General features: G+C 39.4%; 1 protein-coding gene across 1 annotated transcript in view; it reads left to right on the plus strand.

Moving 5' to 3' along the window:
* The first annotated feature begins 3,600 nt into the window (after positions 1 to 3,600).
* The window catches only part of CCDC186 (coiled-coil domain containing 186), a 45,194-nt gene continuing 35,614 nt past the window's right edge, over positions 3,601 to 13,180 (plus strand). The window contains 1 exon segment of the mRNA XM_033130773.1: positions 3,601 to 3,803. The gene's annotated coding sequence lies outside the window, so the exon portion shown is untranslated.

Raw genomic sequence — 13,180 nt, forward strand, 5'->3', positions numbered from 1 at the left:
CCAAGTGCCAAGAAAAGAACTGGCACACAGCAAACATGCTATAAACACTTGCTAAATAAACCAGTGCTGGTTTACCCGTATCTAAGCCAATACTGTGGTGCATCTTCCTGTCCTACAGGAAGTAGCAGGCAGTGAAAAAAGTCTAGTATTAATCTGTTTGCACTGTAGCTTTGAGTTAAAGGTACTGAATCCACAAACCAATTTTTTTAGAAAGAAGGAGAAGGTCCTCTAACGGAATGCAACTGGACATTCATATTTTGGAGTCATGCCCGGAAGTGTTATTTTCCAAACCGCAGGGCCCTCGCCCACTCAATTCCAACGTCTCTCACTCCTACCCCCAGTACGGTCTCCTCCCACACCAAAACCTCCCATCAACCCCTAGGCCTGCTCTTCCCAGCCAAGGCTCCAAGGTCTTCTCCACCCTTCCATCCTCTCTCCGCTTACAGGCCCTTTGTACCCACTCAACGCCTGATCTCAACGCCTGACCTCAACGTCTAGTGCCCAACGTCTGGCTCCCAACGACCAAAGACCCACACCCCTTACAGAGGCCCTTACGTTCCCCCATGTGCTTGAGAACCCTGACCTGAAAAGAGAGATAAGGGCCGCTGACCCCGAATTGTCTCTGAAGCCCGGCAGTGGTGGCTCCTGCTGGTGCTCTGGAGCCCCGCAGCCCCACTCCCCGCGCTCCGGTCACTTCCAATGACCAGCCGACGGCGCCTGCGCAGTGTGCGCCCACGTACGCCCCATAACGCCCGCGCGTCCTCCGCGTGCGCCGTCCATGGGAAGTTACGCTCTGGCCTCGGTGGCGTGTCTGTGCTCCAAGGGTGGTGCTAAGTTGTGGGCTCAGGGAGTTCCTCCGCGAAAATGTAACAGAGCTGGTTCTAGCTTCTAGAAAGGTGTCCCTGGAACACTGAGGGCAAATTTTGACCTCAAAGACGCCGACCTTGGCTCCTTGAAGGTCACTTGGGTTACATTAACCACTTAAAATCTTAAAAGATTTTTCAAGTTAACCACTGCTTCTGCCTGGTCTTGGAAACTAAACACACGTAATCACTTCCTTTCCTTGACTGGGAGCATCGTTATGCGTCTGTGTGGCCCAAAGAGAACATTTTTAAGAGTTCGTTTAAAACTATGTACCTTTCAAACAAATTCGAAGAAAACTGGTACCTCTTTGTAGCCATCGCTCAAATTCACCATTGTCAATTCACAATCTCCTCTGGGTCTGTAATCACACACGCACACACACTCTCCCCCCCTTTCTTTTTTCCGCTTCTTCCGCCTCCCACCCCCTAACCCCCCTGTATCTGAGTTTGTTTCTGTTTTATTTGTTCGTTGATTTCTTTTAGATTCCACATATAAGTGAAGGAAATTTCTCTTTTAACCCTTTCATTTTCTTGGAAATTATATATTGAAGTAACTGCAGTTTTTTTTTTCCTCACATTGGATTTTATTGATTGCATCCCCTCTGGCAAGAATGCTTCACAGGTGGTGGTGTGATCCTCTATTGCATCACACAGAAGACACTTAATATCTAGCTGTTTAGGCGATATTAAAACAGGTGTAGCAGGTTCAAGTGTTTTCAGCCCCCTCCATCCACTATCAAGTTTCCCATCAGCTTCTCATCTAGTGATTCTAGATTCAGTGCTGATCATTACCTAGTTCCATTAGTTCATGAGGGTTTGCAAAATAATGGTAGTCTATCTTTTCTTCTGCATTTATTTCCTGGACTCTATAAAGAACTTTCATACATTAACTATTTGATTGAGACTCTCTTTGTAACAGTAAAGGTAGGAAGGATGCTTGACTCTTTTAGGTTTTCAAAATGTGATGATTCCTTGGTATCCTCCAAAGGTGACCAATGATGTATTTTAAATGATCACATACTGATTTTTAACATAGTACATGTGTCTTAGTCAATTGCTGTTATTACTTTTGAATGCTAAAATTGTTCTATCTTTGATCTGCTGGAGCCTCCTGAATCTTTTTGAATTGCTTCCTGAGTCTTTTTTGACACAACTCCTCTATTATCTTTCTTTGCTTTCTTTTTTGTGTTTTCTGCCCCTTCCCAGGGTTATTTCAGATTTTTTGCCCCAGATTTAGAATTAGCCCTTGATTTCCAAGAGGAGCTCAGATGACTTTTCGTGGGAAATTATAGAGATGATAGTCTGGAGAATAGGAGTGTGCATCGGGTTGATCATTGTTCTTTGTTTTTAAAATGGACAGACTTTTTTTTTTGATGACCAAAAAAAAAAAAAAATGCCCCATGAGTTCATATAGGTATTTCTAAATTCAAATTTAGGATTGTAGAATTTTTACTTATTTGATTTTTATATTTGTATTTCCTTTCTCTGATACTGATAATCTTGGTTCCCGGATTATTATTACTTATATGCTTTATACTAATATATATTTCAGAAATAAAAGTGCGAATGTTATTACTGACAACATGCGTACTGAAAAAAGATTAAAGTTTCTTCAATTTTGTTTTCCCTTGGAGTAACATATCTCACTTGAAATGTTTGGTCAATTTATTGTTTTAAAGTCATATTATTTTTTTACTGTCACAGACTAACTACAAATGCGCTCTCATGTAATATCTTCATTCAAGTTGGGGATGCCATTTCCTGTTGAAAAGGAAAGAGGAAGAGTTACACAACTTTTTAAAAAGTGATTTCTTTCTTTTCTCTCTCCACCTCCTTCCTTCTCGCTCTCGGTTTCTCCCTCTTTCCTTTGCCAGCAGTTAGTAACGAAGCTTAACAGAAAGGTAGCAAGTTCTGCTTTACAAACACTTAATAGTATTGACGACTCCTCAGAATTAACTATTTTCACTCTTAAGTTGTGAATAAATCCTAAACCAAAAGAACTTTACTTCACTGGACAGAGCAGGTTTGCAAAACCTCCACAGACGGAAACTGCTCACCTGACTTCTCCCGACCGAATTAGGCAACTGTATGCGATACACTTCCTACCCCGCCCCCATACATTTTTTGTGGCTCATAGTGAGCAGCTCCAAACCCTATCCAGGAGAGGACACTGCCTACGCTCAAGGTGCTCACAGTCGGGGGCCAGAGACGAACGCCCCAACAGTTTATTAAACAATTGGAGCAGGTTTCCTGAAGACCTTGTGAACACCAACGCGGTGTTACGGAAACCCCGAGTCCCTCCCAGGGATGAGTTGTTAGAGGGGCCGGTAGGCTACTCTACGCCTGCTGACTCCGCCTACGCCAGGTGCAAGGTTTGCGCATCCGAGCTGGGAAGTCATTTCGAATTCTCTGTTATTGCTTTATGCTCCTGACTAATACGAGGAAAGGCCAAAGTACGAGGAGCGCGTCCCACACAAAGAAATAACTCGCTTGAGTCACGGAGGGGCTTCGAAGGTAGGGCAGGACTTGCAGCAAGAAAGCCGGCTTCGCGGGGGCGTGTGCGCCCAGCGAATCGAAGTGCCCGGCTGGACGCTCCGGGGGCCGGAGGCGGTGCTGCGCCGGCTCTCCCAGGGCAGACAGGTTACACCGGCCCCAAGGAGCACTGCGTCACACCGGTCGCATAGCGCTGATTGGCTTCGCCCGGGAGCTCCGCCCCCTCAGCTGTAGGGGGCCGGCTTCAGCGTCGCCGCCATCTTTGTTGATGTGTCAGCTCCGCGGGGGTTTGGGGAAGCCGCGGTGGAGAGAGCGCAGTGTTGGTGGTTCCCCACCACTGCCTCCCACATCTCCCGTTCTGCCGCACCCCGGTATGGAGAAGTTGGTTCCTCAGCCGGAGCTCCAGCGCCCTCGCTAGGGGTGCGGCCTGAAGCTCGGAGAAGGGGGGTGAGTGCCTGAGGGGCGCCCGGGGCCGATCGGGGAGTCTCGGTGTCGGCGCGGCGGGGCTACCCACCTCGCGCGCCGCCCTGCAAGTCCCCGGGCAGCTCTCCGTCTGATAGGGGGAGGCGGGCGCTGGAGCACGGAGTTCGCTGTCCCTTTTTCTCCTTGCCTCACTCCCTTGGTCCCGGGCCACCTGGGGAGGAGGGGCCGAAAGGGGTTGGCGCGTGTCGTGGGGGCTGCGCCTCCAGAGCGGTGCCTGGAGGGCGGCGGAATTTGGGCCCATGGCCTGGTCTCCCTACCTGCTCGGCGATCTTTCGTAAACTCAACCGCCTATTTCTTTTCATCTGTACAAGTTGAGTGTGTGTGTGTGTGTGTGTGTGTGTGTGTGTTACGTTTACTGTTGTAGCGACTTTTTAATCCTCCTGCAAACACTGCCACTACTATGATTTTAAGTAACTTAGAAACGATTCTTTGGGATTGTGGATGTGAGAGAGATGTTCTTGGTTTTTATGTTCCCTTTCTTCCAAGGACATCAAGGAATTTGATAAACCTTGAAACGTTGCCTGATAAGGATGATATTTCACATTTGTGTCTCTATCAGACGTGCAAAATGGTAAAGCTACTTCTACATGTATTGCACTAGCAATCCTGGGGAACAGGGCAGGTGTGGTATCGCTGAGCTGTTAACAATTTAATAACTACAGCTAATAATGACATCTTGATTTTTAGAGAAAGAGGCCTGCATTTGGAGTCATAACATCTGGATTACAAACTGCCTCTTCCACTTGATAATCTTCTTACCTATGGAAATTAGGTAGCATCGTAAAAACACGCTGTACGTCCCAGGCATTGTGGCAGTTTTCTCCGTGCATGTGTCATGCTTCCTTGATGCCCAGCTTTTTTATTTCTTAGAAAATGATAGGCTGGGTTTTGTCTAAGGAAAATGTGCAGTAAATCAGTACAACAGTATTTCAAGAGTGTGCTGGTGCCATTCAACAAACAACGATCTGTTAAGCGTGTAGGTATGCTAAACACTTTGGGTGTAGCCTTCTCAACTAACTACACTCATATTTGCTTTGTTGATCTTGTGGAAAAGATTAAGGTTCTAGAGACACTGACAGTGAAAATGAACTATCTGCTTGGGTATAAAGTGTACTGTTCTCTGTACAGCTGCTTTTCAGTTCTTTATCCATCATTACACAAATGGAAAACAGTGATGATTGGCCTTGTGGCCCCCCCTTCCTTTATAGTTTTTTCATGTTATTTAAATGCAGTGAAGGTATTGAGTAATTCACAAATCTTGTAGTATAAAGAATTAAAACTCCTTTTTACATACATATATACACACATATATGCATATACAAGTATACATATATATGTGTATGTATGTATGCATAATATGTATATGTAGGCAAGCATATGTAATTACTGAAGAATGTACCTGGAAAGGCCTGGATTGTGTTTATATTGATTTTGTTTTTCAGACCTTGTCTAATTCACAATACCTGTGATATTACTGAAATATAAACTTGAATGTTTCTTTAAACAGTGGTGATTCCAGAGGGTCGTTGATATTTCAGTCGTTAATTGCTAAAACAAAAGAAGCATATAGCACAGTAACCACTCTTTACCCTTTTATTCCTTCACCCATAAACTTGAGATGTTCTTTGAGGCTATACAATGACAGCATAACTGATGATGACTGCTAACTAGATTTAACTTAAAAACATCTGTTTACAGCTACATGCTGACATTATGGAGTGAAGGTAAAACAGTGCAGTAGTATTCGTACTCTTCAGGGAGAGATGATAGGACAAAACAGCCTTATTTGCAGATTTAGAAAAGTCATCTTTCCCTTTGAAGACTGTCTGGTAATCTGCACCGGTTTTCTTAATTCATCCAAGAGTTTCATGTTAGAAAATCCTTGACCTGAAGTTCTGGGGTATTTTGTTTTGTTTTGGTTATTTTAAAATAACATTTAGGGTTTTCCTTTATGCTTTATCTCTAGCTTTAATTGAAAGCTGATTTTTGAATTTCTCATAAACATGTCACTGAGCTTACAGTACTGTGAATAATGTAGTTAGTATTAATTTCAGGGCAACAGTGGGAGCATGGATAATTTAAATTTACAAATAACCCTCTAATCTTATATTATTTCAAACTTGTCCTTTGAACTTTATTTCTGTTACTGAGATTTAAAAATCTTTTTGGGCTAAGAAGTAAACAAAAGGAAAAATATTGGGCTGACGGGGCAGTACACACAAAGTGGAAATCAGACCCCACAATGGTAAGTATTGATTGGATCGTGAATGTATTTGTCTGTCATTAAGATACATGAACTGATAGTCTACTGTAAGGATGCTTATGTAGTAAGTGCTAATGAATAATATATTTTTTGGTAAATTACGTCATATCAGATTAACCAAGCCCAAGCCAAAGGTGGTTTAAAATCTAAACATTAACTGCCATGTTTCCCTGAAAATAAGACGTAGCTGAACCATCAGCTCTAATGCGTCTTTCAGAGCAAAAATTGATATAAGACTCGGTCTGATATTATATAAGACCCGGTCTTATTATCAGGGAAGGTCTTATTCCAGCTAGGTCTTATTATCAGGGAAACACAGTAGAACTCCTTAATATAAGGTAGACTTACAGCTTATCTTTAATTTTTTTAAGGTTATTAGCCTTCCTTTTGAAAAGGGAACTGCAGGTCAATTCCTTCTTTTAATTCTCAGGTTTGGAAACAAAAGTTAGCTGAAAATACTTTCCATGTTTTTTAGACTCATTAAAATTTAAATGGTGAGCTCTATACATGTAGCTTCAAAATAAGATTTTTATATTAATAACTTCCTGCTTTAAAACTTATTCTTAGAGATATATAAAATTGCATGGATTTGAGATGCCAAACTGTTACTATGACATATAAGGTGGTAATATAATACACGATGTGGTCACTTACCTTCTTTTGCTGGACTCTTGATGGACCATAATTTCTCTTCTGTTATTCTGTCACAGGCTTTGGTACTATTTGGGGGTGGGGAAGATCCTGCTGCGTGTTGCCCCCTAAGTCTGTCTTTTTAACATCTTTTGTGTGTGTGTGGGGGGGTAAAATTCACTCTGCCCTTAGTCTTGGGTGCAAAGATTAACAACCCCCCCACAGGGATAATTGACCTTGACCTCGTATAACATACATTTTAAACTGGTGAACTAAAAGCAACTTTTAAAATCTAGTGATATATTTCATGTAAAGGAAACCATATATTAAAGTTAAATCTTACCCAAAAGCTTAATTAGACTGTGACAACTTTACAAAATATTTCTTCTCTTTGATTGAACTAATCTAGAATTCTTTGAAATAGCCAGCTCAGTTTTTAATCTTTAAAAGTAGAATTTGATTTGCATAAATTCACCTTCTATGAACTTCAGTGTCAGATATTTTTGACATGTGAAACAAGGTTTTCGTGTTTCTTACAAAGGTTCTTTTCTGTTCTTTAATTTTATTCTATATTTTAAAACTTTATCCAGGTAAGTCTGTATTTTCAAGTTAATGTCTATGAAAAATTAGTTACTTGGGAGCCATGATATGATTATGTTGGCCTGTGGATGCTTTTCTGATTTAATTTATTCCTTCTGACTGTAATTGCCATGTCAGGACCTTGTTAGAACTGGTCAGCAAGATAAGGTATTCTTTTGTTTACGCTGCTTTCAAAGTGTATTTGGGGAATATGTAAAAACCTCTCGGTGTACTTGTCCTTCGAAGAATGGTAAACTATTATATTGAAGAACAGGAATGCTCTCACACACTTAACTTGCTTACCTTAATAGAAATTATTGGAGGAATATACAGCTGGTATTATTTGAGACTCAAATGGTATAGTTCGTAATTTAAACATTTACAGTTTGTTGTAAATAATATTATGCTGAACTGAGTCACATTTTTCTGTTGGACTTAAAAAAAACTTATGCATATGTTATATAGCTTCTGATGGAACACTGACAGACCTTCAAATGAAAATAATGTAAACACAGAGTAAAAAATTTAAGAGTTTTTATGTATTGATCCACTATACCAGAATGTAAATTCCATAAAAGAAGACTATTTTATTCATTGCTATGCTCTCAACACAAAAAAACAGTACCTGCACATAATACATGCTTAATATATACTTGGTGAATAAATTAATTAATACCTGGTTTGGAAATGTATTTCTGACTTGGTACTTTTGTATGAAGCGTGTTGATAACCTTTAACCAAATATCTGTGGATTGAATTCATTTGTATTTGCAATTTATTGAACAAGTGTTTCAAGTATTTTGTGGTTTATACTACTAATTTACTGGGAAAACAAGAAATAGTTCTAAAAGTTGTTAAAGACAGTGTTTTCATTTATATGGCTCTTGTATGGAAATGATTTTATAGAAATACGAGTTCTTCATTAAGAAATAAAATCCAAGGTGGATAATGGGTTTCTTTAAGGCAAATAACAAATGTTTCTTGACCAGTTGCCTACAGCTGATGAGCTCCAGTAAGAGCGAAACCAGTTCTCACTCCACTGAAACAATTTTGAAGTGTGAATTGGTCCTGTAGTATTGTGTCAGAAACAAAAATAACTCTGGGGGGGGAAAGTGCTGAATTAAGAGGAATTTTGTGTCTGTGCTAAAATTTTAAATACAGTATTTTCTCCTAATGAGTTATAGTTGCTAAAGTCAAATAACCCGTGTTATTTTTTTACCTCAAAAAAGCAACATATATTGTAATCTATAATTGTAATCACTATATCTATATGAGTGTGAATTTAATATATACAAGCACTTCTTAATTAAAACAATCTTGTTTAAGTGTCTAGTTTTACATCCAGCTTCTTCAGTCTGCTTCTAGACTATTTCATCTGTAGTAACTTTGATGGCAATGCCCCCCATCCCCAACCCCTTCTCCAAAAACGCTTGGACAGCAACCAAATTGGCCAACATCAGCAGCTGTCCTGTCCACTGGAGACCCACACGAGGGCTCAGCTGACTGTTTTTCCACCTGGTTCATCCTGGACATACGCAAGCTCATTTTGGCTCCCCGTCCCCCACAGTTCCTGTATAAATAATAGTTATTTAACCTTTGGCGATGCTTTTGTTACATATATACACATAGATCTTCGTTAACCCCTCTCCTTTTCCTTTTGCCTCTAATCAACATTCATTTGAGCATCGGAAAACTAAATTTGAAAGCTAAAGTGGTTATCAGATGCCCGTTTATATGAAGACTTTTTCAGAGGTCATTGGCTTATTACTGAGCCGCAGTATAGAAAGTGCTTGTGTTTTGAGGTTATAGTAAGTCTTTAATTTATAGGAGTAAAACAGATTAAAGTAGTAAAACAGAGTCTAAGCTGAGGTAATTGTAAAGTCGGGTGTTTTACTTTTTATCCAAATGAATATCCAGGACAATGAGACAGATTTTTGTTGCTCTGTACTGTTTTGCACATTGTGAGTCTTCTTACAGCCTGATTCCCACCCGCTAAATGTGCTGTTCAGTCCCCCAGATTGTGTAAACCCAGTGGGTCCCATCCTCATTGAGAACCACTGAACAGCATTTGCAAGAATGAGTGTAAGTGGAGTAGAGAATATATTTGTTAGATTATTTATCTATTTACTATTTTTGAGATTTAAGAAGTTTCATTCAGTTCAGGGTGAACATTCTCCTCCTTGCAAGTAAAGATCATTTAAAAGAAATGTCACAAGAAAGGCTGTGACTGTGTACTTGATGAGTATAAATGTAGTATGTTTTCATTAACATGAGATCATTTCTGTACTTGCGATGAGGGAAAATTGGGAGGAAAATGTGGCATTAGAATCAGTCCTTTAAATATACCGTGTTTCCTCGAAAATAAGACCTAGCCGGACAATCAGTTCTATGCATCTTTTGGAGTAAAAATTAATATAAGACCCGGTCTTATTTTACTATAACGTAAGACCGGGTCATATTAATTTTTGCTCCAAAAGACGCATTAGAGGTGATTGTTCGGCTAGGTCTTACTTTCAGGGAAACACGGTAAGTAGGCTCTAGATAGACTGAAGGGAAGGACATTTTGGATAGGAGCAAAGCCATGAAAATGTTAATATGCAAATTGGAGGAATCTTGAGTAGGCTAGTCAGGGACTAGGAGAATAGAGTGAAGTATTAGGATTTTAGGAATGTGTTGCGAGATAAGATTGGAAAAGTAGTACAACTGGTTTACTGAGGAATCACAGTTCTGAAGTATAAGCATGAAAAGGTTTTTTTTTTTTCCTTAATGGGTCTCCTATCATACTGTGTAAAACGCCCACATCTCCCCTCCCCTTTCTTCTGAAGTGCAGAGGAATAATGTCTTAATTTGATATCATAACTTTTCTTCCACTTTTGATTATTAGAGAAAACATTCCAGAAATTAAAGAGAGGTTTCAATCATTTAGAAAACAAAAACAAGCAACAAAAAACAAACGCATTCTTCTCCCTTGAAGAAAGGTTGAAGCTGTTAGTTCCCAGCGGCTTGGAATGTAGAAGAAGAGGTATAATCTGGCTCTAAAATATGTCCCCTCTCTTTTCTCTGGCTAACCCTTTTTGGAGTTAGTGGCAGAAGACCAGCCAGTGGGGACAGAGTTCTCATTACCTGAACCTCTAAGGAGGGAAGAGAGAGCCCTGGACCTCTAGTTCATCTGGTTGCATTTGATGGTGGGTTTTGTGGAAGTGATGTTTGTGGATTTTTTAGGGGTAATGTTGTAGCTTCCTGGCCCCTTCTGCCATTGAGGACCCACTTCATAGGGCAGCCCCTGTTCTCCCTTTGCAGACCCAATTTAGTACACACTTGGACCCCTTCTCTGGATTGGGTGACACTTGCCCTAAGGCTCTCAAGTTACTTTCCCTTCCATTAACCTCTTTGCTTCTTCTCTTAGAGTTGCAGGAAGGAAAACAGGAGGGAGGAATGGAGTGAGATTGAGAAACCAACAATTCCAGTGTTTCAGGCATGAAGTGATAAGGCTGAGGCTGGGTTGCAGGTAGGGGACAGTGAAAGTAGAAAAGAGTAGGTATGAGTGTAGGAGACATGAAATTGGTAAACATAAGAGGGCAAAGAAAAGGCAGGAGTCATGACTAAAGAAATGATACCATCGACAGAAATAGAAAAGATTAGCTGGGGTTACTCAATTATAGGAGCTATTATGATTTTGGATTTAGCCATTTTGAATGTGAGGTTATGGTAGTACATTCAATGGAAATACCTATATTCAGGTGGAGATGTTGACATACAGAGTGAAAACGGAGGTAAAGATAATTCATTACCTGTAACAACGTGGAACTGAAAGTAATTAATGTGGGAGTCAACTGAGTTGTTGATTCAAGTTACAAAGTGGATGAATTCTGGGAGGGAAAATAAAGTTAAGGACCGAACCCTGGGGAATATGAAAGCTGGATGAGAGGATAATAACCAACAGTTGATTAATGCTTTTCTGATAGAGACACAGGCAAGATTCATAAAGTTCTCGAATGATAAAAGTTTTTTTCTCACTTCTCTATCTATGCTGGAGAGTCACAATGCATGTGTAGACTTACTCTCTAAAATAGATTTTTTTATTTGCTAACCGTTACAGTTTGGTCAGCTCTGAGTTCTATTTACATTGATACAGCACAGACTAGTTATGATGTTTAAAACCACTTCTTTGGTTAGTTTTGAAATTGATTTCTAAATTAAGATTTCAAATTCAGCAGCAACAGAGTCTCAAATTATATCTTAAAGTAAGTTACTTTGGGGAAGCTAATGTAGGTGGATAATGCCCCTGTTTGAGAATGATTTTACTTTGTCCTAGACTTTGGAATATAGCATACTTGTGGGGTCTCTTATTAACTTAACTGCATTTATTTGTATTGTCTAATGCAAACCTTTAATACTAGTTATAACACACACATATAATTATGATAATTTTTATTTGGTTGTTTGCAAGTATGTTCTACAACTATGTAATTCATGGTATTAAGGCCATGACTATATTAGTTTATACCTCAAAGGGCAGTCTAAACTAAAAAACGGTATTTGACAAATAAGCTGGTCTTCTTTTCCTTTCTTAGAATTATTCTTCCTATTTTCTGCATTCCAAGAATAGTGTTCCTCAAATATTAGTTTTATCCTGTCACTTCTGTGTTTTAATTCAACAAATATTTGAGAACGTACTGTATGCTAGAAGCTCTATAGTGTAATCAAGAATATACAAGTCGATCATGATGTATCGTCCTTAACAAAATTCACTCCTGCATATCATGCTGAGAATTCTACCTCACCACCTTCTTACCCCTTTTTCACCATCCTCTGACCACAACCTCCCTCATAGACTTACATGAGCATGTATCTTTCTGTTATTCAAAAATTTAATCTTTTGTTTCCTAGAAGTACACCTTCCATCTGGAATTATTTCTTTCCTAGTTTGTCAAAACTATGATTTGCACATTTTTATCCAACCTCTTATGACTCCAGTAAAACATCTACCCTGTGCATCTTCGTTGATACCTGATAAAAGAGGTTGACAATTCTTTTTCAAGATTGGTAGAATGTTTTATATTTATCTGTTTCAGGATAATTTGTGAAGTTGACTTATTTTCAGGAAATAGCTAGAATAGTAACCCTGATGAATAGCATACAAATGTATTAAGGTTGTTGAGTTAGTTTTGTAAATGTTGCTTTTATGACCGAGGCGGTGCATATTGGCCTCCATTTGAATTGCACTAAACATTCTTTATTCATGATGAGCATGTTTGGGAATCACCATGGAACTTCTAGATCCTTGCCTAGATGAAAATGAATTCCTGTTAGGAATCCTTTATACCCTAACTTCTTTCAGCTAAGCTGTAGGTATCTGGACTATAGAAAGCTGTGGTTTGTTATTGTTTAGTTTTCCTTCTCAGTAAATTTTTGTCATCGTTAATGTGCATTTTTTTTATCTTGATTTGTAATTTCCTGTCTGGTGTTTTCATTGCTATCTTATTTCCCCACTGTTTTCTTACTGATTCTTGAGATAGTCATTTTCCTCTCATGGAGCTGAAGGAGTTCTAGCTAACAATTCTTTGGCTAATTTTTTCCAGTTACTAGTATATTCCAGACCCAACTTCTTATAGGGGTGATTGAGAAATGCCACACTGCAATTGAAGTGGAGTTGTATGACTGAATTGAAGGAGGAAAGAGAATGAGACTTTGGAGTATCCACTAGTTGTGGCACATTTGGATTGTCGGTCCCATTCTTTTTTCCCCTCAAGAAATGGCTTTTAAAAGAATTATAGTAGTAAAATTTGTGACCTTAGTTATTCCCTATCATGGAATATATACAAGTATATATGGTGTCTTGGGTTAAAAAAAAAAAGCCTTTTTCTTT

This window comes from Rhinolophus ferrumequinum, chromosome 16, assembly GCF_004115265.2.
Source record: "Rhinolophus ferrumequinum isolate MPI-CBG mRhiFer1 chromosome 16, mRhiFer1_v1.p, whole genome shotgun sequence".
Taxonomy (NCBI): Eukaryota; Metazoa; Chordata; class Mammalia; order Chiroptera; family Rhinolophidae; genus Rhinolophus; species Rhinolophus ferrumequinum.